This window comes from Rhinolophus sinicus, chromosome 17 (genome assembly GCF_057876585.1).
Source record: "Rhinolophus sinicus isolate RSI-liver-muscle chromosome 17, RSI-T2T, whole genome shotgun sequence".
In the NCBI taxonomy this organism is placed as follows: Eukaryota; Metazoa; Chordata; class Mammalia; order Chiroptera; family Rhinolophidae; genus Rhinolophus; species Rhinolophus sinicus.
The window spans coordinates 198220392-198245855 of NC_142517.1; the positions used below are offsets into that span (position 1 = coordinate 198220392).

The 25464-nt window shown below is 39.7% G+C and overlaps 1 long non-coding RNA gene across 1 annotated transcript in view; it reads left to right on the forward strand.

Annotated features, from left to right (window-relative positions):
- Window positions 1–8193: 8193 nt before the first annotated feature.
- Window positions 8194–25464, forward strand: part of LOC141568293 (uncharacterized) — an 83583-nt gene continuing 66312 nt past the window's right edge. Inside the window, exon 1 of the long non-coding RNA XR_016019719.1 lies at window positions 8194–8349. This is a non-coding gene — a long non-coding RNA (uncharacterized LOC141568293). The remainder of the gene's footprint in view (window positions 8350–25464) is intronic.

Sequence of the window (25464 nt, forward strand, 5' to 3'; positions counted from 1 at the left end):
GAACATTAATTGCTACTGCTGTGCAAGAAAATAATTTTTTTTTCCTCTTTGTGGTGGAGAGTTAAGTAATTTATACAGGATGACTCAAGCCGTGTCTCTAGGCAGCCTGCGAAATGCTGCTAAATCAATCCATATGGCTGGTCTCTGCGAGAGAATCAATTCTATGACCTGCATGGGTGAATGATACGGGGCTTCGCAGCCTCACTGAATTCTTTCTTGCTATAAATGGACTAGCCCTTGAGGTTATGTCTCTACATACCTCATGGGGGAGAAAAAGTAGAAACAATTACAGGGTCAATTGAAACAAAAAATAAATGCTCATCTCAATTAATTCAAATGAATGGAACTTTTCCTAGGTTTTCTTTTCTGTGTGTGTTCCCCCTGCAGGATCCAAATAATGGTCTTAATGCTCCATTTCACTTTTCTGGCACCAACACAGGCTTGGTTCAGAAGACTAAACGGCTTCTTATAAAGGCAGGGGGTGGGTTCTGGGACACGGGGACCTGAGCTGTCAGTTCCCTGGAGAACCAGTCTATGAAGTCGATGCCAGCCTTTGATTACTTTCTCTGTGTGTCTTAGGGCCTTGCTTTAACTCTTTGACTTCAATTTATTTTCATTATAGTTTTATAACTAATTTATCACCTTTAAAATTGTTTCAAAGGGCAACTTATGAAGAATATGATCAAGGAAAGCAACTGTTCTTTCACTCCCTCTCTGTCCCCCCGAAGTCCCAGCTTTGCTCCTGGCTTGGTTTGTTTGTACTGCATTGGCAAATAATAATACTCTCTGAAGTACAAGGGCTCACCTATGTTTTCTAGACAAAAAGACACATCTTAAATGGTAGATTCAGAGTTTAGCTTTCCCAACACATCCACAAATGATGTTTATATAGACTGGCAGACTAAAGAATAACCTGATTTACATAGATTTATCAAAATTTGATAACCTTTAGTTTTCAGCAGAAGCCAAATTGGACAATACCTTGGATTTCCCTTAATGGGCAGTGGGAAAAAAAAAAAAAGATCCAGTGAAGGCAGTGCTGGCTCAAGCCACGTGAAATTTTCAGGCCTTGAGTTTCCAATGGCAAGTGTGAATGGAAAATTAGGGCAACCTAAATTTTGACTATACCTTGTAGAGGGCACTTGTTTTCCTCTCAGTTCCTTCATCCAACCCTGGTATCATCATTTCTCCTTTTAATGGGAGGGTGTGAGGGTTCTTTGTATATTATTTTATTTGATTCTGGTTTGGTAGACAACTGCAGTAACCATTATGCATGGACATGGTCATGTGATCCAGGCCTGACTAATCATAGAACCCTCTCCTTGGTTATGGTGATTGGCCCAGGGATGGGTTTGTGACTTGAACCTAGTCAATGAGAATTTTTCCATGGCACTTTATATATATGGACACACTCTTTTTCCTCTCTCACGTTCCTAGCTGAGATGATATAAGCCTGCAGTTGTCTAATTGTACCTTCCCTAGGACTCTGGGCCCATCCTCACTCATCAAGGAAACAGGCTGTAAGGAGAGAACAAGGGCAACATATCATGCGAAGCAACGGTGGGGGGGGAGAGAGAGAGAGAGAGAGAGAGAGAGAGAGAGGGAGAGAGAGAGAGAAGGAGGGGAGGGGGAGCAAGAGTGAGATTGAGCTAATGAAAATGTTTAAGTGACCATATACCAAACTTCCTGGCAGCCAGCTCCTCCTCTGGATTCTCCTTGTTGTGTGTATCCATTACCCTGCAGCTGACTTTGAGTCAGTTTTTGGTCGTTTGCAACTAGAGAAGTTCAGGTTAATATATTCACCCCATGTTAAGCACCAATCACTGCTTTATTTGCCTATGGAGTACCATAAAGTCCCAGATTCTTGGGAGAGCCAGGGCTCCAGAGAAAACAGAATGACTCGGGGGCTTATCCTGATGGCGGAGAATTCTAGACAGCTCTGAAGCAGACAGTGAGGAGAAAATGGCAGGAAGTTACATTTATACATCAACCTTAGACCTAAGTAACTTGTCATCTCAACTGACCCCCTGATATTCTTTTGTCATCCCCTCAGTCTTTTAGGACATGACTTTTCTTTCCCTCAATTCCTTTTTATCTCTTTCTTTCTTTCTTTCTTTTTTTAATTTATTGAGGTGACAATTGTTAGTAAAATTACATAGATTTCAGGTGTACAATTCTGTATCTCTTTCTTTCCATATGTAGCTGTCTACAGTTGCTTCTTTAGTTTTTGCTTGTGTCTCTTATTTCTGTGTACCATATTTTGAGAGATATATACATGAATAGTAATTATTATGAAGCATGGTGGCTATTGCCTTTGAGATACTGGGTAAAGAGTAGGAGAAAATATAACTCTCCTCCCTCTCTATGAATGGTGGAGAGCTAGTCAGCCATGCTCATTTGCTCATTTAGTGATCAAAATCTTTGTTTTTCTTTCCCCTGACCTCTGACTTCTGTAGATTTATAACTCTGCTTTGGGAAGAAGGTTAGCTGCCTTCTCTGCAGCAGTCTCAAGGTCTGACCTTCGGCTTGCAGGGTGGCCTTGGAAATGTGAATCATGGCTGAGAAGACTTGACAGAGAGGTGAGGCGGTAAGCAGCTTCTTTCTCTTCACTCTCCCTCAGGAACTATATCATCATCTTTCCGAGGGTTCAAGGTCCTCTCTGCTGTGTGCTGGCTCATTTCTTGGATATGTGGCCATTTTCGAGAGCTAGAGAGAAGGCACGCAGAGGACAGGAGCAAGCCCTTCAAGGTGATTTGAAGTCTGAGGTCCTCCACGTATCACTCTTGTTGCCAGAAGTGCACTTTCATCTTAACTTTTATTCAGGAGGGTGTGGCAGAGAGTGGTAGGAGGGCGGGACTCTGAGTCTGAGACAGGGATGTGATATCAGATTTGCTCTAACTAGCTCTGAGCCGCTGGGCATGTGCCTTTTATTTCCTGACTCTCAGATCAAGCATCTGTGAAATGAAGGAGACGGCAGTTCCTGCTTGTTGTGTGAATCAAAATAAAAATGAGGCAATAAATATGAAAGTAGTCTGTGGATGGAAGAGAGTAGCTCAAGTACAAGGCATTGTTCTTATTAAGATGCCATAGTTTAGAAATAGCATCTTCTAGGAGTACATAACAAAATGAAAATCATTGTTGGGAGATGTGTATTTGGAAATATTCTTTTTTTTTTTTTTTTTTTACTGGGAAGCAGCAGTTTGAAGAGGTAGAAAATGCTGCATTCAAAGTCTTTGTGCAGTTTTAAAATGAAAAACTGTATGTCTATGACAGTGGGACAGATGAAACCTATAGTTTGAGCTAGCATGTGCATGCATTTTTAAAGAGTAATCATTCTACTTAAAAATATATATTTATTAGCTTGACACATTCTGAATTATGGATTCAGACTGTATAATTTCAGAAAGCTCAATGTCGCCAGGCAGACATGTGCAGTTCCACTGGTTATTGTGGCCACACTTCAAAGTTTTTCCTGGGGAGGAATTGGAACATTGGTTTTCCACTTTGCCACACGTAGATCTTTACACCACACACATGCGTGTACACACATACATACACACATAACACATGCACCCACTTGACAAATGACAAGAGAATTGAAGTTTCTGTGATATGGACTAGGGTCATTATGAATCATCTCAGAATTCGCATACCCAGGAGTTTAATTTTGCGTCTCCGGTGAGGATTGCCACGGCCCTTGGCCATGAGGTCAGATGATGAAGTTGATCACGGGCAGGATAACTGGACATTTTCAAACCCTCGGGGACAATGAGGCCAGGAAAGGATCGTAATGTTCAGATTGAAAACTTCACAGGCAAAGACATGCCCTGTTTCACAGCCCTGCTGATCTATCACAGAACTGCTCAGAGGTTGTGGGCATGTGATGACCACTGTGATTTGCTAGGATTCTCTGCCTTTTTCCATGGAGGATTTTAAAAATAGCTCCAGGACAGTTAATTAAAAAATTTTTAAAAATTCTTTATGCCAGAAGAGTTCTGCAAACAAAGTTCTTTTGACTCAGCTCCTTTTCCAGATCAGTCGAAGGCCAGGAGATAACCACCTGAGAACAGGTTATAAGGGGAAGTCAGAAGACATTTGAGATCTAGAGTCCACCAATTTTTGCACATGTGTAAAAGATGGTTCTATCAACACAGGGAAGCCAGGACATTCATTAATGCAGAAGAATTTTAACTAGTCAATTACTAAGAATTCGGTGGAATTATTTGGCAAAAATAAACATAAATACATGGTAGACCACAACAAATAATTAGATGTGCACAACAACACGCAGTCCTTTGAGTACTTCCCTAAAAAAGGAAAACAGCAAAACAAATGTATACTTTACTGGCTGAATCTGGTTAAGAAGGAATAAACAAGAGAATTCCATGGCAGGCAAATGCTCCTGTTGCAAATTATTTTTGTTTTCTGAGCATAGGCTTAAAAGCTCCTGGGGTTTATCAGCTCCTGGGGTGAGAAAAGGGAAGGAAGGAGGAAGAGCTGGGCGAAGAGATGGAGAGAAAGGGAGTAGAAGGAGAGGAAGAAAGAAGAATGGTGGAAAGTTGAAGGGAATACTGAGGAGAAGAAGGGAGAGGGGGTGAAAGAGAAATGCAGGAGCTGAGGAAGATGGGTGCCATGAGGCCACCTCTGTGTTTCACCCCAGAGAGAATGTAAAACCCCTTTGGAGGCTGGGGTTGTTGGGTTTAGCATGTTGGGTTTAACAATGGGTTTAGCATGTTTCCTCTCAGCATATACACTGGGGGTGCCAAAAAATGTATACAGGTGTACACTTTGGTCAACGTTGCTTAAGCAGTAGTTCACCGTAATCAGAAGTGTCTGGATGCTGATGGTAACTGCTTTGAACACTTCTTTTCTTTTTTTTTTTTTTTTAAAGATTTTATTGGGGAAGGGGAACAGGACTATACTGGGGAACAGTGTGTACTTCCAGGACTTTTTTTCAAGTCAAGTTGTTGTCCTTTTAGTCTTAGTTGTGGAGGGCGCAGCTCAGCTCCCTGCCCAGTTGCCATTGCTAGTTGCAGGGAGTGCAGCCCACCATCCCTTGGGGGAGTTGAACCAGCAACCTTGTGGTTGAAAGGACACACTCCAACCAACTTAGCCATCCGGGAGCTCAGTGGCAGCTCAGCTCTAGGTGCCGTGTTCAATCTTAGTTGCAGTGGGTGGAGCCCATCATCCCTTGTGGGACTCAAGGAGTTTAACTGGCAACCTTGTGGTTGAGAGCCCATTGGCCCATGTGGGAATCGAACCGGCAGCCTTCGGAGTTAGGAGCATGGAGCTCCAACCACCTGAGCCACCGGGCTGGCCCTGAGCACCTCTTGTAATTGCAGAAGTCAAACTTGACTTGTATTCATCTTTTGTTATTGGTATATATTGAGTATTACAATTTTAATAGTTTGTCTTTCTTAAAATGTATATACTGTATATTTGTTTGGCACCCTCTGTACATCTCCCTCTTTAGCTTCTGAGGGAAGCCCAGGCCTCAGGTGGAACCACATAAACTTCCCTCAGATCTGTACCCTGCACTCCCTCAGGAAGCTTTTGCTCAGAGAGAACCCCCTACCCCTCCACACCTTTCTAATGGGTGACGATGGGGAGACCCTGAGGGCAGGGCTTCATGTTGAGTTTGGTCTGTCTTGTATGACCCCTTCAGAACATTTTCCATGAGCAGGAAAAACCGGAGCTTAGATTACAGGTCTGAGCCTAGTAGGAATCTAGAGTGGAAGCAAATATCCAAGTTTTATCATGAAGATCTTCTGGCTGTAAAGCACACTGGAGACGTAGATCCTAAAGTACAAGCTGCAATCCATCCCTTCATCTGTCTTGCAGAATAAAGTAGACGAAGTGAGATACATATGCTCACAAGTGCTTTCAAAGGGTACGATGCTTCAGAAATGCAACTTACTACTATTACTGTTTTGTGTGGAAGATGCTGTACTTCGGTTTTTACCTGGTTTAATCCCATTCATCTGATTTGATTGTTTGACTATAAACCATTAACTGGAAACATGGAAACTCCTATTCTTTCCACTCTACTATTTTGTTATCATAGGCTATCAGGCCTCAGTAATGGACATTTATTCTCATGTGGTCCTAACGGAAGAAACTGAGTTTAGAGCTCAGAAACTGAGGTCCAGGGAGGCTAAATGGCCTGCCCAAGCCCAAATTTACAAAGGTTTGACTCTCTGCTAAGTGTCCCTGACATCATACCGTCATGCTGCTCCGGAATGATGCTTGTGTGCGTAAGACTCTGCACTTTGTGGAGCTCACCCCCTGGACCCCATCTCTGCTTTGTTGTGGGGCCCAGGATGCATCACATGTAGGTTGGCTAGTATGGACCATTTAGTGTTCTCTGAACAACAGGTTCTAGAGGATTTTGGAAAATGAGTTGAGCCCACTTTTTACATGAACCCAAAGAGTTAAGGTCTAGCTGAAAGGCAAGTGTTGAGGTTATTGACAGTATACACAGGCAGGTAGGTGGCTTTGGAGGGGATCTTGAGATAGCCGAGTGACCGTAGAGCTGGGTGGGCAGTTCTGTGCCTGTGGGAGCAGGAAGGGTCCTAAAAGTCATGCAACCAGGAATCTGGAGGAATGTTCCATGAAGAGATGGAAAGCCTGGGAAGAAGCTTAATTAAGGGCTGGGAATTAAGCCTGGAAGAATTTAGAGCAGTGGTAATAATCTTGAACCCCCACAGTATTCAAACTTTCAGGCATAGGGTATAAGGACGGCCTTGTGGAAACCCAAAACTCTTCTGAGCCTTCATCTTCAGGTTGCCCGGCAGCTCCCACATGCACAAAACTTCAGGAGGTGCCCAGGAACTGCACAGGTGGCGACAGTGTACCTGCTGGCTAGAGGAAGAATAATTCCTCCTCTGCTTGGCCTGGCGAGTGTTCTCCTTTGTTTCAGAGGCAGCTTTTCCAGGCAGAACCATGGTTGTAGTTGGATGAGGAAGAACGTACCCTACCGATCTCATTTTAAAAGTCTTGGGAAATCAGAACTATAGAAAGAGGTTACTTTATGGAAACCATCACAATATATTCTTGGCAGATTGCATACGGAGACGAGAATTCCCACACAATATCAATCTTTTGGATATCACCCCACATCACTCACTGTCACTAGCATGGGGGCAGGGTTTTTTTCCTTAGTCTCCTGCTGCGTGCTATGTGCTGTGTTCAGAGGAATGGATACTTGCTACCAGTCATCTCAGTCTCACTAAGGACACTAATCACTAAGGATGCTGGCCGGCCGTTCTGTTTCTATGGGCAGTGGAGTCTGGACCCATGATGTCCCCTATGGCCTCAGGACCTGACCTTGGCCTTTACCAGCATTCTACTGGAGTGCTTTCCCCCTAGTTATGGATTCTGTGTTTCTCCTCCTTGGCATAGGCTGGTCCTTAGTGACAATGTTCCACATTGGCCATTTGCTCGCACTTCTGCCATTCCTGTATCTTCTCAGCTTCCTTCCTAAAGAAAAACCTTCATTAGCCATTATCACCAGAAACAAAAATTCTTCCTCCTTTGTGGGGTCTTCCATTCCAGGACGGGTTAACGTCCAGCTGAAAGTTCAGAACACGAGAAAAGTTCTTCCTACCAATCTCCATTAACGACCCTTGAACTGACTAAAAACTGGGATGGGAAGTCTAGGACACATGCTCTTCTGTTTGCAGTCTCCCCCTGTATATACATATCCTGTTCTCTTTCATTCTGAGTGGGTGCTTTGCCTGGAACTGTCTTGGGAGATCCTTCTCGTTACGTTTTCGTAACCCAGTGAGGCCCTTCCTTGTTCATGTCTTTTGATGAAATAAGAGCCGATCTCTGAAACTGAGGTTGGCTCTTGAGGTGGCCCAGACAGCCTCCAAGAGCCAATTCCATTTCAAGTTTACTCTTCCTTACAGACTGGGGGGTTTGAGGTCAAAAAGGTCAGGAAGGCTGCGGATTGTTTAATTAGTGAATTAATGGAGACCACTATAGGCATTTTAAACAGGAGTGCATTTAATAGAGGGAATAAAGGGCTTATAAAGGCCCCTGAGCAGGTAGGCACTCCTAGACTGGATTCTCAGAGATGATTCCCAGAAAAATATGGAACTGACCCACCCGGGAGGGAACCCTGAGCTCTGTAGCTACCACTGTTGGTATATTCAAGAGCACATCACATATTTATGATTCAGGAATCAGGAAGCTGGAATCAAGAAGCTGCCATCCCTGCTGCCGCTGTGTAACTGCCTCTCTATGATGCCCAATAAACTGGAGGATGGACCCTGGAATGCTGTTGTAAAAAAAACATCATGTTTTCTGGACCATGTTTGCCAGGAGGAAAGCAGCCAAGAGGAGCAGGTAGGTGGTTGCCACCTCCCTCCTGTCTTTAAAACCTTACAGGAGTGCAACCATGCTTCGTGCAGAACCCTCACTGCAGGAGACTCTGAGAACACTGTTTTCTGTTTTCAACCCCTCTCACTGAAAGCCTGGCGGCCTAAAGGTCTAGGGAGCTAGATTACAGCATCTACCTCAACTGTTGATGGGCTTTTATCACCTGCTGCATCAATTTTGAAAATTATGCTATCCTTACAGAGAAATATATTACAGAAAGAGACTTTGACAATGGTATATGATAATGTCATTTTATAGGTGGACAAACTGAAGAGAACAAAAGTGACTCCTCTAAAAACTACCCAGATAGTTCTTGGCAGAGTCAGGGCAATAATGCCAGCCTCTTGGTTCTAGGTTGTTTCCAATTCAGTGCTTTGCACAGAAGAGTCTATGGACCTGCAGGGAGCACATGGAGATGTGCTAACAGTAGAAGAAATCAGGGCAAAATGAGGTTAATTCAGTATTATTATACTTGGAGATTATGGAAGAAATGCTATTATTTGTATTAAAACAAAGAGCTATGTCATGTATACACATTTGTGTTAATAAACATGGAGTTCACTGTAAGGATGAGATGGGAACAGACAGCTTCAGGATTTTCTTCTCATAGTACCTCTTTACTCCCTGTGCGGCTGGGGAGCATTCTGGGAAAGGGTTTGAGGAGCTCTACAGCACCCCATGCTGCCTTCTTTTCTCAGATATTGTCCTACTATACTTTGCTGAGTGACATGTAAAAATTAGTTTCATTTCCACTCAAATAGTGCTTCTTTTGTTAAATCTTCTCTTAGTCCTTGTTGTAATTAATTGTTCCCTTGGCACTCCCCAAACCCCACATTTATTGCTGGATTAGAGTACAAATCACAGTGTACCTTGTTTCATGGTAAACTCTGTAATTCCTGTCTCCTCGATAAGGGTGTGAGCCCCTCATGGGTAGGGACAGTGTTGAGACCAGCACCCAGTACGGTGCCTTTGCATATGGAATAACACGGGCAGTGCTTCCTCTGGTTCTCCCCTCATCCTTGGGGAGCTTCAGAGGAGACTTCCCTGCCCCTTGCACTTAGGAAGGGCCATGTGATGAAGTCCTGCCAATGAAATGAACAGAAGTGACATGTGTTATTTCTAGGCTGAAACAATGAAAAGGTCTTGTGTGACCCTACAGCTTTTTCTTCTTTGCTGTGTTGACTCCGAAGGATGTTGAGAGGGCAGAACCAGAAGGGGGAAAAAAAAATAGGAGAGCTGCCTTGGAGAGATGCTCCAACCAGAAAAGAACTTTGCATAAGCAGGAAATAACCATTTTCTGTATTTAGTCACTGAGACTTTAAGATTTGTTTGTTTCCCTAACACAGGATAGACCATCTAGTATGGAATTGCATGGAAAGTCTAGATAGCTACCGATGCATCTCCTAGAATGATACAGTTTATTTGCAACTTCCATTGTCTTTCACATGTAACTTCTCTTAGACCCTGAGAATTCTGAAAGTACAGCAAGTTGTTAAACTCTGTAGGGTTCATGGAAACAAGTGGGCAGAAGTCGTCACCCAGTTCAGTTGTGCCTTGAAAGGTCTAAGGCCATTTGGAAAGTCATGAATATCCCCAGCAGGTGGGAAGGTACCATATTTCATCCAGGAGTTGCTGTCCCTTTGACACCTCAGGGAAATTTACAACCCCAGTAGCTCACCTTCTCCACCTTGGCACATGCTAATTTTCCTTAATGGAGTTCTATGGATTCTAGAAGCCCAGTGAAATGCTGGTTTGCTCAATGACTTTTCACTCCGTGGGTACCAATTTTACTTTGTTTATGTGTGATTGGCAACATAATGTATTTATTACAGATGTGCATTTATTTTGCATACATACATTGTGATCATATATATGCAACATTTGCAGATTATTTCCAGGAACTTAAAAAAAAAGGAAGACAGTAGGTGTTTCTAAATGAATTTATCTTTTGCCGTATAATCTCTGACAATATTTTGCCACAGCTGATAGGGATTTTTATTCCAGCGAGACCTCAGGCAAGATATTTCTCCTCTCTGTGCATCCATTTCCTTCTCTGGAAAGCCGAGTGGTACTTACACTTCACGTTACGTGGGGATTGAAGAAAATGTTTGTAATGGATCTAGCTCAGTGCTTGGCAGTTTGTAGGTATTTAATAAACAATAATTGATAATGGTTATGTACTACACTTATGTAGAACTTCATTGTTTAAAAATACTTTATATTTTTTCAAATTTCAATTCACCCTCACAATGGCTTTTTTGGGGGGGGTAGAGTTTATAATCTCCATTTTATAGCAGAAGAAAGTGAGGCTCAGAGAGGGCAAAGTGACAGACCAGGAAGTGAATAGGCTGAGACTGAAAACTAGTTTCCTGACTCTGGTCCTGCTGCTCTACCCGGGAGGTACCTTGAAGCAGTGCTAAAGAGCAGAGCTGGGCGGAACGCATTCTGGGATCAGGAGCACGATGCATGGCCAAAAGTGGGAGTTTGACCACTTTTGTGGCCGCTGTAATTGTATTATATGTACCAATGGCTATCACTTGTGCCTCCAAGTTACCTATTTTAAAGTGATCCATCAGTGACCCTTTGGCCATATCCAAGAGACTTTTGTAAAATTGAAGCTGATGTGTTGTTCAGACTACACGGTGTAAATGACTATCGATAATCAAAGTATTGGCACAGAAGAGGAACAAGTTACTGAAAACTATACATGTAGTTTTTGTATAATCACCCACTGGACCAGAGGGCCATTCTTTGCATATGGAAATGTTAGCAATAAAATATGGTCCTTCTTTGCAGCGTCATAGGAGAACCAGAGGTTTGTTCCTTGAAGTTAAGATGCATCACATCTCACTCATGTGCCTCTCTGTTTTTCTGCGATGCCAGACAGCCAAGATATTAACTTAGATCAGGATGGAGCATAATTGTGCATGTCAATATTTATCCTCCCTCCACACTCAAATTAGCCCCTCTAATAATCAAGCTGAAAAACACACCCTCCTTGTTACCTACTCTCTTGCACCCAACAGTTTTCTGATATAGTTATGCATTGCAATCAATGCAAAAACACAGGCGTTTGAGTTGCCCATCCATTTAGCAAGGGATTTGGGAATAGGATCAAAGTTGGTTCTATTTCAATAGGGTCCCTAGTGAGCTGTTAATTACTTGGGTTTCAAATCAGATGGCATTTGAAATAGAATATTGAATTACACCTGTGTTTGGGGGTCAGTTTATCTTCTGATACGAAGATAGATTTGTGGCAGGAAGGAACAGGAGGAAATGAAGTTAGTTTTCTTCCTGTGTTTGATGGCGAAGGTCTTTGTTGCTGAAATATTCCTCAGGGCTTTGCATACTGGGTTAAACCAATGGGGAAAAATTCCGTTTCAGGAACTTGGAGCAAGAGCAGACCTCCAATTATCCCTCAAGCAGATTAAAAAATGTAATCTTAGACTTGTTAATATGAAATACGACTTGCATACATATATATGTGTGTGTATATATATATGGTTTTGAGTACTTAAGATGATTTGAAAACCAGTTTGGTGGCAAGCAGAATGGTGGAATTAATGTTTCTGACCTCAGTATTCTAATATTTATCTCAAACATTTAGATTTTAATTTTGGTGAAAATAAATATTTTTGTTTGCTTACTAATTTATGCTTGTCAGAAGATGCTATCTTATTTTGGAATATGTCACTTGCTCACTAACCTCCGAACATGCCCACCTCCTTTCCATTCCTTAAGCGCCCAAGCCCTCCCCTGACTCTCTATTGCATCTGTCTGTGGTGCTCATTTCCTAGCTCTGTGTGTCTTACCTTTCAGGTTTACACTCCAATTTCACTTCCTCCCAGGGGCTTTACCTCCCATTGACTCTGCCTTAGCACTGTATTTTTCCTTCAAAGCATGGATCATGGTTGGCATACATCTTACTTATTAGTCACACATATGGTCTTCTTGCTCATGAGAACAGCCAGGGGCTTGTGTTGTCTCACGTACCCGCACATCTGTAATACAGCACTGTACCTGGCACACTGAGAGCTGAGTGTCCATATTTATTTAGTGAATGAGTGAATAAACAGATGACTGAACAAATCGTGGCTAACCTCTCCTTTTCACAGAGCACTGATCAAACCATTAGGGGAGTATGACATTCAGGTTCAATCCTTCTAACTTAAAATATAATTTTATGAAACTGGACAGTAACTGAAAAACTGTAACAAAGCTGTATTTAGATTCCACCATTTTGGCTGGAGAACATTCTGCCAGTACCATGCACTGAACTGTTAATGCAATAAAACTGCTGTGGCTTCTCTCTTGGTTTCACTCAGTGTGGATCTTTGTTTCTACCTCCTTGTGGGTTGCTCCTCTTGCCTCCTGACACCCTTGTTTTTATATCCCACCTTTTGCTTTAATTTCTGTCTCAGAAAAACTGCTGACAATTTCCTCATGGGTTAGCTACAAAATAAATACAAGCTATCTTTCTGTTATCAAATTCATAATGGCTATGACTAGTAGAACTGATCACAACAAAATAAAACTGACGACTAAAATGGCTCATGGTAGAATTTGTTATTGGCTAAAAATTGATGGCAAAATTAAATCTTCTTGACAAAATTTTGACATGCAAAATTTGATCTGGGAAAATTGAACTTTATGGAAGTAAAGAAAATTCAAAATGGCAGAAACCATAACTGTTAAAATTAGATATGGCTAAAAAAAACCTGATTTAAAAATATTTTTATAAAATTTCTAAGGAAAAGGATTGATGCTGACCAAATAATATCAGCGAAATAAAAATAAGGACAAGATAAAAGCATTTATATTATTTAATCAAGGGAAGATACGGCTCAGGGAGCTTAGTCAATAAATCTTAAAGTACCGGAAAGGCGATTTATTGTAGTGAAGAATGGACAGCTGTTCTCCTTTTTCACTGATAGAAAAAGAAAGATCTGAGAATACAGCAGGGAGTTTAGAAAGAACTTCCTGTCCAAAAGGGGTTGGGGGGCCCTGGAATGCATTACCAGAAGAGCAGGGTGGTGTGGGGGAGTGAGGTGGGAGAGTAGAGTGTACTGGAATGTGTGTGTGTGTGTGTGTGTGTGTGTGTGTGTGTGTGGTGGGAGAAGCTGGGGAGCCCTCTCTGAAGTTTCTGGAAGAAGGTGTAGTGGAGAGCTATCATTCTAAAGTGGTTTAAGTGCATTCCTTTCTGACTGAAAACACAAAGATGAATTAGGAGTTTTTCTCTCTGGAATACCCGTTTGGGCCCATATTTCTATGACTCTATGACATTTTAAAAATTCTGTTTTGCTCGTTGGTAATACAGTGAAATGATGCTGTTTGGAAAATAGAATGATAAGGCCTTGTTGAGAAGTTACTTTGTATCTCACTATTAAAACTTTTAGTTTTGTTTAAATGTTCTAAAAATTGGTGTTCTTTTTGACCTAGGTTTTGTAGCTCCAATACCTTTTGGGAATTAGTTTTATGTATGTGGAATTCTGTGAATAAAATGGTCATTGTAATGGCTATTAAGGATCATTGTTTTAAATCTGGAATAATAGAAGTGGTCATTCCATAGGGGGAAAAAATCTAAGGATTGAAGAAATAAAAATGATCTATTGTGATACCAAAAATGTAACTGTTAGTTTTATGAGAGAAAACATATGGGCCATGCAGGCAAAGAATCTTTGACGAGAGCCTCATATGTAATAAAAGAAAGATGCAGAAAATTAGATGACTGATTGTGATTGCTAGGGCTACAAGTTTGTAATAAAGGGTTGTACCATAAAGTTGGAGTGGGAGACTGAATGGGAAGGAAGGACCCGTAGAGTATCCCAGAGGATAGGCAGTAACTCTGATCAGGATGGGAAAAGTCATTAGTGTGAATGGAAACAAGATGGCGGCTGTCAACAGTAGGTTGAGGTTGACCTCCCTTGATTAATGGAAGGGTCACTGACTTTTCTGCTTCTAGTGTGTGGGCATCATATATGAAGCAATAACTGTAAGAAGGAAACCATGGCATTCAAAAAGAAAGAAGAAAAGATATCTAGTAAGTAGAAGGATGCTGTTGATTAAAGAGGGCTTGAGAGGAAATTCTAGGGTTGTTTCCAAGTCATTGAGTTCATTGAAATCCCGGGAAATGCTGGGAGATTGAAAATAACAGTGAGTGCACCCCAAGCTAACCTCTCAGAAAAGTTATAAACCATCAGTGGTAGTTGACATTACTGGATTTTTCACACTGAAGCACTAGAAATTCTAAGTTATTGTTCACTACATCTTGGTCTGATGTTAAGTATAAATGATATAGCATATTTCTTTTTTCTTTCAGTTTTTCTTCTTTTACCATACATAGTTACTGAAAAAAATTTTTTTTTTTTTGTGATGAGAGCTTTTAAGATCTGTGCTCTTAGCAACTTTCAAATATACAATACAGCATTATCAACTATAGTTGCCATGCCATATATTACATCCCCATGACTCATTCATTGTATAACTATAAGTTTGAACCCCTCACCCACTTTGCCTACCCCCACCCCCTGCCTCCTCAACCACCAATCTGTTCTCTGTAGCCTATGTGCTTAGTTTTTCTTTTACTTTTAAATTGTTATAATTTATTATTATTATTTTTTAGATTCCACATAAAAGTGAGATCACACAGTTTTTGTCTTTATCTGTCTGACCTTTTTCAATTACCATAAAACCTCCAGCTCCATTCATGTTGTTGCAAGTGGCAAAATTTCTTTCTTTTAAAAAAATATTTCATTATATATACCACATTTTCTTTATTCATTGATGGACACCTTGGCTCTTTCCAGATCTTGGCTATGTTAAATAATGCTGCAATGAACATGTGGGTGCAAAAATCTTTTTGAGTTAGTGTTTTTGTTTTCTTTGGAAACTACCCAGAAGTGGGATTGCTAGATACTATGGTAGTTCTATTTTTAATTTTTTGAGGAAACTCCATACTGTTTTTATAGTGGCTGCACCAATTTACAGTCTGACCAGCAGTGCAAAATGGTTCCCTTTCTTCACATCCTTGCCAGCACTTATTTTCTCGTATGTTTTCGATAGTAGCCATTCTGACAGGTGTGGGGTCATAGCTCATTGTGGTTTTGACTTGCATTTCCCTATAGATTATTGATGCTGAGCATCTTCCCATGTGCCTGTTGGCCATCTGTATGTCCTCTTTGGGAAAATCTATTCAGATCCTCTGCCCAGTTTTAAAAATCAGGCTGTTTTTTGCTATTGGTTGTATGAGTTCTTTATATATTTTGGATAGTCACGCTTTATCAGATACATGATTTGCAAATATTTTCTCCCATTCAGTAGTTTGCCTTTTATTTTGTTGATGGTTTCCTTTGCTGTGCAGAAGCTTTTAAGTTTGATGTCGTTCCACTTGTTTATTGTTGTTTTTGTTGCTGTTGCTTTTGGTGTGACATCCAGAAAATAATTGCCAAGACCAATGTCAAGGAGCTTACCACCTATGTTTTTGTCTAGGAGTTTTATAGTTTCATTCAAGTCTTTAATCCATTTTGAGTTAATTTTTATGTATGGTGTAAGATAGCAATAAAGTTTCACTCTTCATATTTTTTAAATATAACTTTGTGGGAAGAATAATTGTCTTGTATTTCAAACACAAGGAGTACAGGAGAATTAAATATATGCCACCTGTTGATATTCTATGAAACAGACTACCTGGGGAAATCATACCGGTTTGTACATGTTATGGTACCACACCAGGAAGACAATGAATATTGTTCTCTCTGCTAGCTTAGAAAATAGTCACATATTTTATTAAAAAAAAATAGCAACTATTGTGGTGATGATACTGGTTGACGACAAAGTCTCCTGGAATTGGATTAAGCTATTAGTGCTATTTGTTGAGAATTAGGAATTACTAAGGGAACCATATGGATATATTTATATGTATGTATATATAATTTGGCTTTTTCTTTCTACCTGGTTCTACTGAGTTTCCTATAATGATTAGTAATAAAGTTGAATATTTATTTATTTGTTTATTTATTTATTTGTTTTAATAAAAGGGTTTGATAATGATTTTATATTTAAAGCCATAATTGAGTGGATTAGACTTTTTATTTGATTACATTGCTATTTAGACCTCAGGGTCATAACCATGACCTATCCATCTGGTAGTGATACCCTATTTTAGGCCACGTATCAGTATTGCAGATCTAGGTTTCTAAATTAACAGTTTATGCTATGGCATCTCTTTTCTTCTTTGAATAAGTAGTGTTTGATCAGGCAGGAAAAATGGAGAATTGACCTGAAACAAAATGCTTTAGTACTATGCGTTCTTACATTAATTATGCATCTAGCAGAGGTCTGGCTCATCAAGCTAGTTTTGCACAACATTTAGAAACGTTTATTATGGACACTCACTGAAACTAAAGGTGAATTTCCAAAATATTTATATTGGTCAGATTAAATTGCCTTATCTCTACTTCTTTTTGAATAGATTTTTTTCTTATTTTATTCTTATTTTCATTTCTAAATTGTTTGAAGATAGTTTCCCCCCCCCCCCCCCGCCTTTGAAAAGCAATGTTAACAGGTCAATCTCATATAAATAGGATTACAGCCTATGAATATTTTTGAAAACTAGCATCCTTATCTGGATTTTCTGTTGTCTCCCGAAACACTGCTCTCTGGGAAATTTCAACATGGAAGAAAGAAAGTTTTAGCACCAATTTTGTGCCTGAAACACAAGAGAAGATGAACAGACGTCTGCTGCATTAAAAAAGGACATAGGCATGCATTAAACCCCTTATGTCTTACTTTTTAATGATGCAATTGTGAATTATGTTCTTGTTGCATTTGTAATTAGAGGCTGCAGCAGATGGTGAAGACTTATTTTAAAGTGATGTGTCTATTAAAATAAGCCACACTGCCAATGATTGTTCACTGTAACAGCATCTTTACGCCCCTAAAACACTCCGACTCTTTGTTGATGTGCAGTTGATTATCACAGCTGATTACATATGTGCACATATTTGCTTGAAAATGTATCAGGGATATTTGATATGTGCAATACTTTATTTTAAAGTGTGTGTTATCACAATTATAGATAATGAAGCTTTCAATGAATTATTCAGTCGCACCATGTACAAAGGGAATGCACTGATTTCCCTTTTCAATAAAATTAGACATGAATCTTTCTAAACTATTGAGGCTAATTCACCCTACACAGTGGGAGAAGCCTTGAATGGAGAGTGGGGAGTTTTTGCGTATTCAAAGATTCTCTTCTGCACATTTTTATAAAGAGCAATTTTGTTTTGGGTGAACTCAGTCCACAGTTAGTGACGGAACCTCAGGCTTAAAGTGGGGGTGGAGAGAAATAGGCACTGAGACAGGTCGAGGTAAAAATGGAATAAAGTAGGTTGTCAAAAGGATGGTACGTATTTGCGTAGTTTATTTAATCTGTGCTATAAACAACACCCACATCTCACTGGCTTACATTTACAAAGATTTATTTCTCTCTGGTTACATGTGATCATAAAGGGACTCTGCTCATTGTAGTCCATAAGGACCTGGCTGATGGGGGCTCTGTCTCAACATAGGCTCCTCACTAATGGGAGTAGAGTGTGGTCACTTACATACCAGCTTTTAAAACTTCTTTCTGGAAGAGCCTCATGACACTTCCACTTTTGCAATAAGAATATTTAATTGGCGAGAGCAAGTCATATGACTTAACCCAACATTAAGAGGGCCGAGAAGTGCTGTCCTACTGTGTGTCTGAAATATTTGGTGAACAATAATCATGACCACCTTGTGATGTAATTCTCTGCAAGGCTGTGTGCTCTTGAGACACTTTCTCTGCTTGGCTATTCTGACTACTCTATTTCTATCATCCGGGTCCTGAAATATCATCAGGTCACCTTTTTTATGTTCAATAATGTGTGGAACTTTTAGAAAAGGGCGTGTGTTCCCTGGAGGGACAGAGGCATCTTCCAGATTAAGATTTCCCAGAGTCTGTTCTCTTAAGAGGTGTTAATGAGAAATAAGGATTCCATGGTCAATTTAGTCTGGGAATCTTTGGGTAAGTTATACAAATTTCATTACTTCTCAGAGCCTATAATATGTTAATGTGAACATCTATGAGGCCAGCACAAACATGCATCATTTCTCTGTTCCACAGACTCTCTTTTTTGGAGAGCTTCCCATGGGATGATATTTTGTGGGAACACGTTTTGGTAATGCTGCTCAGGTTTCTCCCATTGGTCCCTGATTGTATATTTGGTCATCATTTAATTTCTGGTTTGATGAACAGATCAAGGTACTGGGAGGGTGACATGCCTAGAGAGGACATGGCAGCTCCATGCCACCCCCACCCCCATACCTTGCTCTATTCATCTACTGCATTTGACTGTTCCTTAGTTGTACCCTTAATAATACACCAGCAAACATAAGCAAAGTATTTCCTGAGTTCTGTGAACTGTTCCAGAAAATTATCCAAACTGTAGAGGACATTGAGGGAAAACTTGATTTATAGTAATTGGTCAAGAGTACAGGTAGCTCAGGACTTGCAACTGGCCTTGAAGTGGGGACAGTCTTGTGGGACTGAGCCCCTTTAACTTGTGGGATCTGATGCTAACTCAAGGTAGATAGTGTCAGGATTGAATTGAATTTATTTGTTGGACATCCAGTTGGTAGCTGTAGAATTTGAGAACTACTTGTTGGTATTGGAAAACATTGCAGAATTGTTGGTGGTTATCACCTGGAAGATGCAGAAAGCTTCCAATGCCACACCTTCTTCTCTAGCCCTCACCCTCTTCTTAGCCTAAAAAGGAAGGAGCATGATTCTGATGGATGTGAGGGCAGAGGGGAAATTTTGCAATAAGAAAATATTGTGTTTGACATGAAGACATGAGTCGGCATGACAGGGCTGAGCTAGGACTAGACGTTCTAGGGTGGGGAGAGCTCTATGCCATGATTCTGTACTCAGACGATCATTATAATAATTTCTGCCGTGTGTGTGTGCGCGCGTGTGTATCTTAATGGCAGAAATTATTTCAATGGAATTATATTTCATTTTTATATTATGTTGTTTTTTTTTGTATATATATAAATATATATATCGGGGGTGACAAAAAATGTATTCAAGTGGACACTTTGGTCAATGTTGCTGAAGCAGTAGTTAGCTGTAATCAGAAGTGTCTGGACGCTGATGGTAACCACTTTGAGTACCTCTTTTAATTGTAGAAGTCACACGTGACTTGTATTCATCTTTTGTTATTTGTATATATTGAATATTACAATTTTAATACAGTTTATTTTTTTTTTACCTTTTTTTATTTATTGTGGTGACAATTGTTAGTAAAATTACATAGATTTCAGGTGTACAATTCTGTATTACATCATCTATAAATCCCATTGTGTGTTCACCACCCAGAGTCAGTCTCCTTCCATCACCATATATTTGATCCCCTTACCCTCATCTTCTATCCCCCACCCACCTTACCCTCTGGTAACCACTAAACTGTTGTCTGTGTCTATGAGTTTTTGTTTCTCATTTGTTTGTCTTGTTCTTTTGTTGTTTTCAGTTTATATACCACATATCAGCGAAATCATATGGTTCTCTGCTTTTTCTGTCTGACTTATGTCGCTTAGCATTATACTCTCAGGATCCATCCATGTTGTCACAAATGTTCCTATATCATCTTTTCTTACCACCAAATAGTATTCCATTGTGTATATATACCACAACTTCTTTATCCATTCATCTATCGAAGGACATTTTGGTTGTTTCCATGTCTTGGCCACCGTAAACAAAGCTGCAACGAACATTGGAGCACATGTGTCTTTATGTATAAATGTTTTCAGGTTTTTTGGGTAGATACCCAGGAGAGGGATTGCTGGGTCATATGGTAATTCTATTCGTAATTTTTTGAGGAACCTCCACACTGCCTTCCATAACGGCTGCCCCAGTCTGCGTTCCCACCAACAGTGTATGAGGGTTCCTTTTTCTCCACAGCCTCTCCAACACTTGTTACTATTTGTTTGCTGATGATAGCCATTCTGACTGGGGTGAGGTGATATCTCATTGTGGTTTTTATTTGTATTTCTCTGATGTTTAGTGATGTTGAGCATTTTTTCATATGTCTATTTGCCATTTGTACGTCCTCTTTGGAGAAATGTCTCTTCAGGTTGTCTGCCCATTTTTCAATTGGGTTGTTTGTTTTTCTTGTTGTTGAGTTTCATGAGTTCCTCGTATATTTTGAATATTAGCCCCTTATCGGAGGCACTGTTTGCAAAAATCTTCTCCCATTACGTTGGTTGCCTCTTTATTTTGTCGATGGTTTCTTTTGCTGTGCAGGAGCTTTTCAGTTTCATATAGTCCCATTCGTTTATTTCAGCTTTTAATTCCCTTGCCTTTGGAGTCAAATTCATAAAATGCTCTTTGAACCCAAGGTCCATAAGTTTAGTACCTATGTTTTCTTCTATGCAGTTTATTGTGTCAGGTCTTATGCTTAAGTCTTTGATCCATTTTGAATTAATTTTGGTACATGGTGACAGATAGCAGTCCAGTTTCATTCTTTTGCGTGTGGCTATCCAATTCTCCCAGCACCATTTATTGAAGAGGCTATCTTTTCTCCAGTGTATGTGTTTTGATTCTTTGTCAAAAATTATCTGTCCATATTTATGTAGTTTTATTTCTGGGTTCTCAATTCTATTCTATTGGTCTATGTGTCTGTTTTTCTGCCAATACCATGCTGTTTTGATTAATGTATCCCTGTAGTACAAGCTAAAGTCAGGGAGTGTGATACCTCTAGTGTTGTTCTTTTCTCTTAAGATTGCTTTGGCTATTCAGGGTCTTTTGTGGTTCCAAACAAATCCAATGAATTTTTGTTCTATTTCTTTAAAAAACGCCATTGGATTTTGATGGGGATTGCATTAAATATGTATATTGCTTTGGGTAATATGGCCATTTTAACTATGTTGATTCTTCCAATCCATGAGCATGGAATGTCTTTCCATTTCTTTGTGTCTTCTTCAATTTCTTTTAAAAATGTCTTATAGTTTTCAGCATATAGGTCTTTCACATCCTTGGCTAAGTTTATTTCTAGGTATTTTATTCTTTTTGCTGCAATTGCAAAAGGAATTGTTTTTTGTATTTCTTTTTCTGAGATTTCATTGTCAGTATATAGGAATGCAATGGACTTTTGTACGTTGATTTTGTAGCCAGCAACTTTACTGTTTTCGTTGATTGTTTCTGATAGCTTTTTGGTGGAGTCTTTAGGGTTTTCTATATATAGCATCATGTCATCTGCAAAGAGTGACAATTTAACTTCTTCATTCCCAATTTGGATGCCTTTTATTTCTTTCTCTTGCCTGATTGCTCTGGCAAGGACTTCCAACACTATGTTGAAAAGCAGAGGTGATAGGGGACAGCCCTGTCGTGTTCCTGAACGTAGAGCAAAGGGCTTCAGTTTTTCACCATTAATTATGAGATTAGGTGAGGATTTGTCATATATGGCCTTTATTATTTTAAGGCATTTTCATTCTATACCTATTTTATTAAGTGTTTTATTCATAAATGGATGTTGTATCGTGTCAAATGCTTTTCCTGCATCAATTGATATAATCATGATTTTTGTCCTTTATTTTGTTTATGTGATGTATCACATTGATGGATTTGCGGATGTTGAACCATCCTTGTGCCCCAGGGATGAACCCCACTTGGTCGTGATGAGTAATCTTTGTAATGCATTGTGGTATTTGATTTGCTAGAATTTTGTTTAGGATTTTTGCATCGGTATTCATCAGAGATATTGGTCTGTAGTTTTCTTTTTTTGTGTTGTCCTTACCAGGTTTTGGTATCAGGGTAATGTTGGCCTCATAAAATGAGTTGGGGAGTACTGTTTCTTCTTCAATTTTTTGGAAGAGTTTGTGCAGGATTGGTATTAGATCCTCTTTGAAGGTTTGATAGAATTCACTAGTGAAGCCATCTGGTCCCGGACTTTTGCTTTTGGGAAGGTTTTGGATGACTGATTCAATTTCGTTACTGGTGATCGGTCTGTTTAGATTTTCCAGTTCTTCATGGGTCAGCCTTGGAAGGCTATATGTTTCTAAGAACTTATTCATTTCTTCTAGGTTGTTGAATTTGGTGGCATATAGTCCTTCATAGTATTCTTGGATGATCCTTTGTATTTCTGTGGTGTCCGTGATAACTTCCCCTTTTTCATTTCTGATTTTGTTAATTAGTGTCTTCTCTCTTTTTATCTTCATGAGTCTAGCCAAGGGTTTGTCAATTTTGTTAATCTTTTCAAAGAACCAGCTCTTTGTCACATCAATTTTTTTCTATTGTCTTTTTGTTCTCTATTTCATTTAGTTCTGCTCTGATTTTTGTTATTTCCTTTCTTCTGCTGACCTTGGGTTTCACTTGTTCTTTTTCTAGTTCTTTAAGGTGTAACATGAGGTTACTTATTTAGGATTTTTCTTGTTTCTTGAGCTAGGCCTGTAATGATATAAATTTCCGTCTTAAAACTGCTTTCGCTACATCCCCAATATTTTGGTAGTATGTATTTTCATTGTCATTTGTTTCTATGTGTCTTTTGATCTCTCCTCTAATTTCTGCTTTGACCCAGCCGTTCTTTAGAAGTATGTTGTTTAATCTCCATGTATTTGTGTTTTTTCCTGCTTTCTTTTTGCAGTTGATATCCAATTTCAAAGCCTTGTGATCAGAGAATATGCTTGGTATGATTTCAATCTTCTTAGATATGCTGAGGCTGATTTTATGTCCCAATATACGATCTATCCTTGAGAATGTTCCATGTACAGTAGAAACAAATGTGTCATCTGATGTTTTAGGATGAAGTGCTCTATATATGTCAATTATGTCCATTTCATCTAATGTGTCATTTAGGGCTGCTATTTTGTTATTTATTTTATGTTTGGATGATCTATTGATAGCTGTCAATGATGTATTTAAGTCCCCCAGTATAATAATGTTTTGGTCAATTTCTCCCTTTAGTTCTGTTAGTAGTTGCTTGGTATATTTCGGTGCTCCCTGACTGGGGGCATAAATATTGATGACTGTTATGCCTTCTTGTTTTATAGTCCCCTTCACCATTATGAAATGTCCATCCTTTGTGTCTTGTTACCTTTTTCACCCTGATGTCTGTTTCATCTGATATCAGTATGGCTACACCTGATTTTCTCTGGATACCATTTGCTTGGAGTGTCAATCCCCAGCCTTTCACTTTGAGTCTATGCTTGTCCTTGTAGCTGAGATGTGTCTCTTGGAGACAGCATATGGCTGGGTTTAGTTTTTTGATCCAATCTGCTACTCTGTGTCTTTTTATTGGTGAGTTCAGTCCATTTACATTTAGGGTGATTATTGATATGTGAGGATTTCCTGTCATTCTATCTTTAGTTTTCTGGTAAAGCTGTGTCTTCATTGTTTCTTTGCCTTTTTGTCGTTGTCTATTATTTCTGTGTGGTGGTATTCTATGATGTTTCCCTCTGTTTCTTCTTTTATTACAGTATATGTTTCAGTTCTGGATTTTTTTTTTGAGTGGTTACCCTTAAGTTTATGTAAAAGAAAGTTTGATATTTAGAGTATTCCATTTTTTTCAGCACGCTTATTTTCTCCATTCCCATATTCAGGTTCACGCCTTTACTCCCCCCCTTTTTATGTTTTGGTTGCCACAAATTGTCCCTGTTGATGGTGGTCGATAGCTTCCTTTAGTATTTCTTGCAGTGCAGGTCGTGTATTAGAAAATTCCCTCAGCTTCTGTATGTCTGGAAAGGTCTTTATTCCTCCTTCATATCTAAAGGATATCTTTGCTGGATACATTATTGTTGTCTCATAATTTCTCTCTTTCAATAGTTTGAATATTTGGTTCCACTCCCTCCTGGCTTGTAGAGTTTCTGCTGAAAAATCTGATGATATTCTAATGGGCTTTCCTTTGTAGGTTACCGTCTTTTCTCTGGCTGCCTTGAGGATTCTTTCTTTGTCATTGATTTTAGACAGCTTCAATACAATGTGTCTTGGAGAAAGCCTGTTGGGATTGAGGTAATTAGGTGTTCTATTTGCTTCTTGGATTTGAGGATCCAGTTCTTTCCACAAGTTTGGGAAGTTCTCATCGACAATTTGTTTGAATATATTCTCTGTTCCCTTCTCTCTTTCTTCTCCTTCTGGTATGCCCATTATTCTTATATTGCTCTTTCTGATGGAGTCAGAAAGTTATTGTAGAGTTCTTTCATTTCTTTTAAGTCTCTTTCTTCTTCCATCCATGTAATTTCCAGGTTTCTGTCTTCTATGTCACTGATTCTTTCCTCCATCTGGTCAACACTACTACCTAAGCTGGTTATTTCATTCTTAATTTCTTCTATTGAATTCTTAATCTCCAGAAATTCTATTTGATTCTTTTTTAAAATTTCAATCTCTTTCGTAAAATGTTCATGTTGTTCTTCGATTGTGTTTCTGAGTTCATTAAACTGCCTTTCTGTGTTTTCTTACATCTCGTTGAATTTTTTCAGAACTGCAATCTTGAATTCTCTGTCATTTAAGTCACATGTTTCCATATCTTTCAGTTCCTTTTCTGGAGACTTTTCACTTTCTTTCTGAGCTGTCTTGTTGCCTTGGTTATTCATGGCAATTACTGATTTATTATTTCTCTTCCGAGACATCTACAGGAGTGGCTTCTGCAACAGGTTGATTGGAAGAGGTCTTTCTTTTGTTTTCCAGTACTTGTGGGTAGAATGTTTATTTTCTCTTCGACTGTAGCCTTTGTTTCTCTCTCACACGGTAGTGCTATGTTTTCTTTGCACTATTCCAGCTTCTCACACAATGGTGGGATTCCCTGGGAGACGGGCTTCTCCTCTGTTAATAGTTCGCCTGGGTCACAGGACGCAGTGTCCGTGTGGGTATGCAGAGAGCTTTTGAAGTTCCAAAGCTCTTCCTGCACCAGATTCAGAACCCGTATGTTTCAGCAGTTCTGTTTACTCTTGCAGGGATCCGCCCAGATAGGTGGGGCCAGGGTGGGGTGAGTTGTGAGAGGTGGCCCAGAGCAATGGCAGCGACCATCACCACAGCCAGTCCTGCTTCCATAGCTCCCTCCCCTTTGT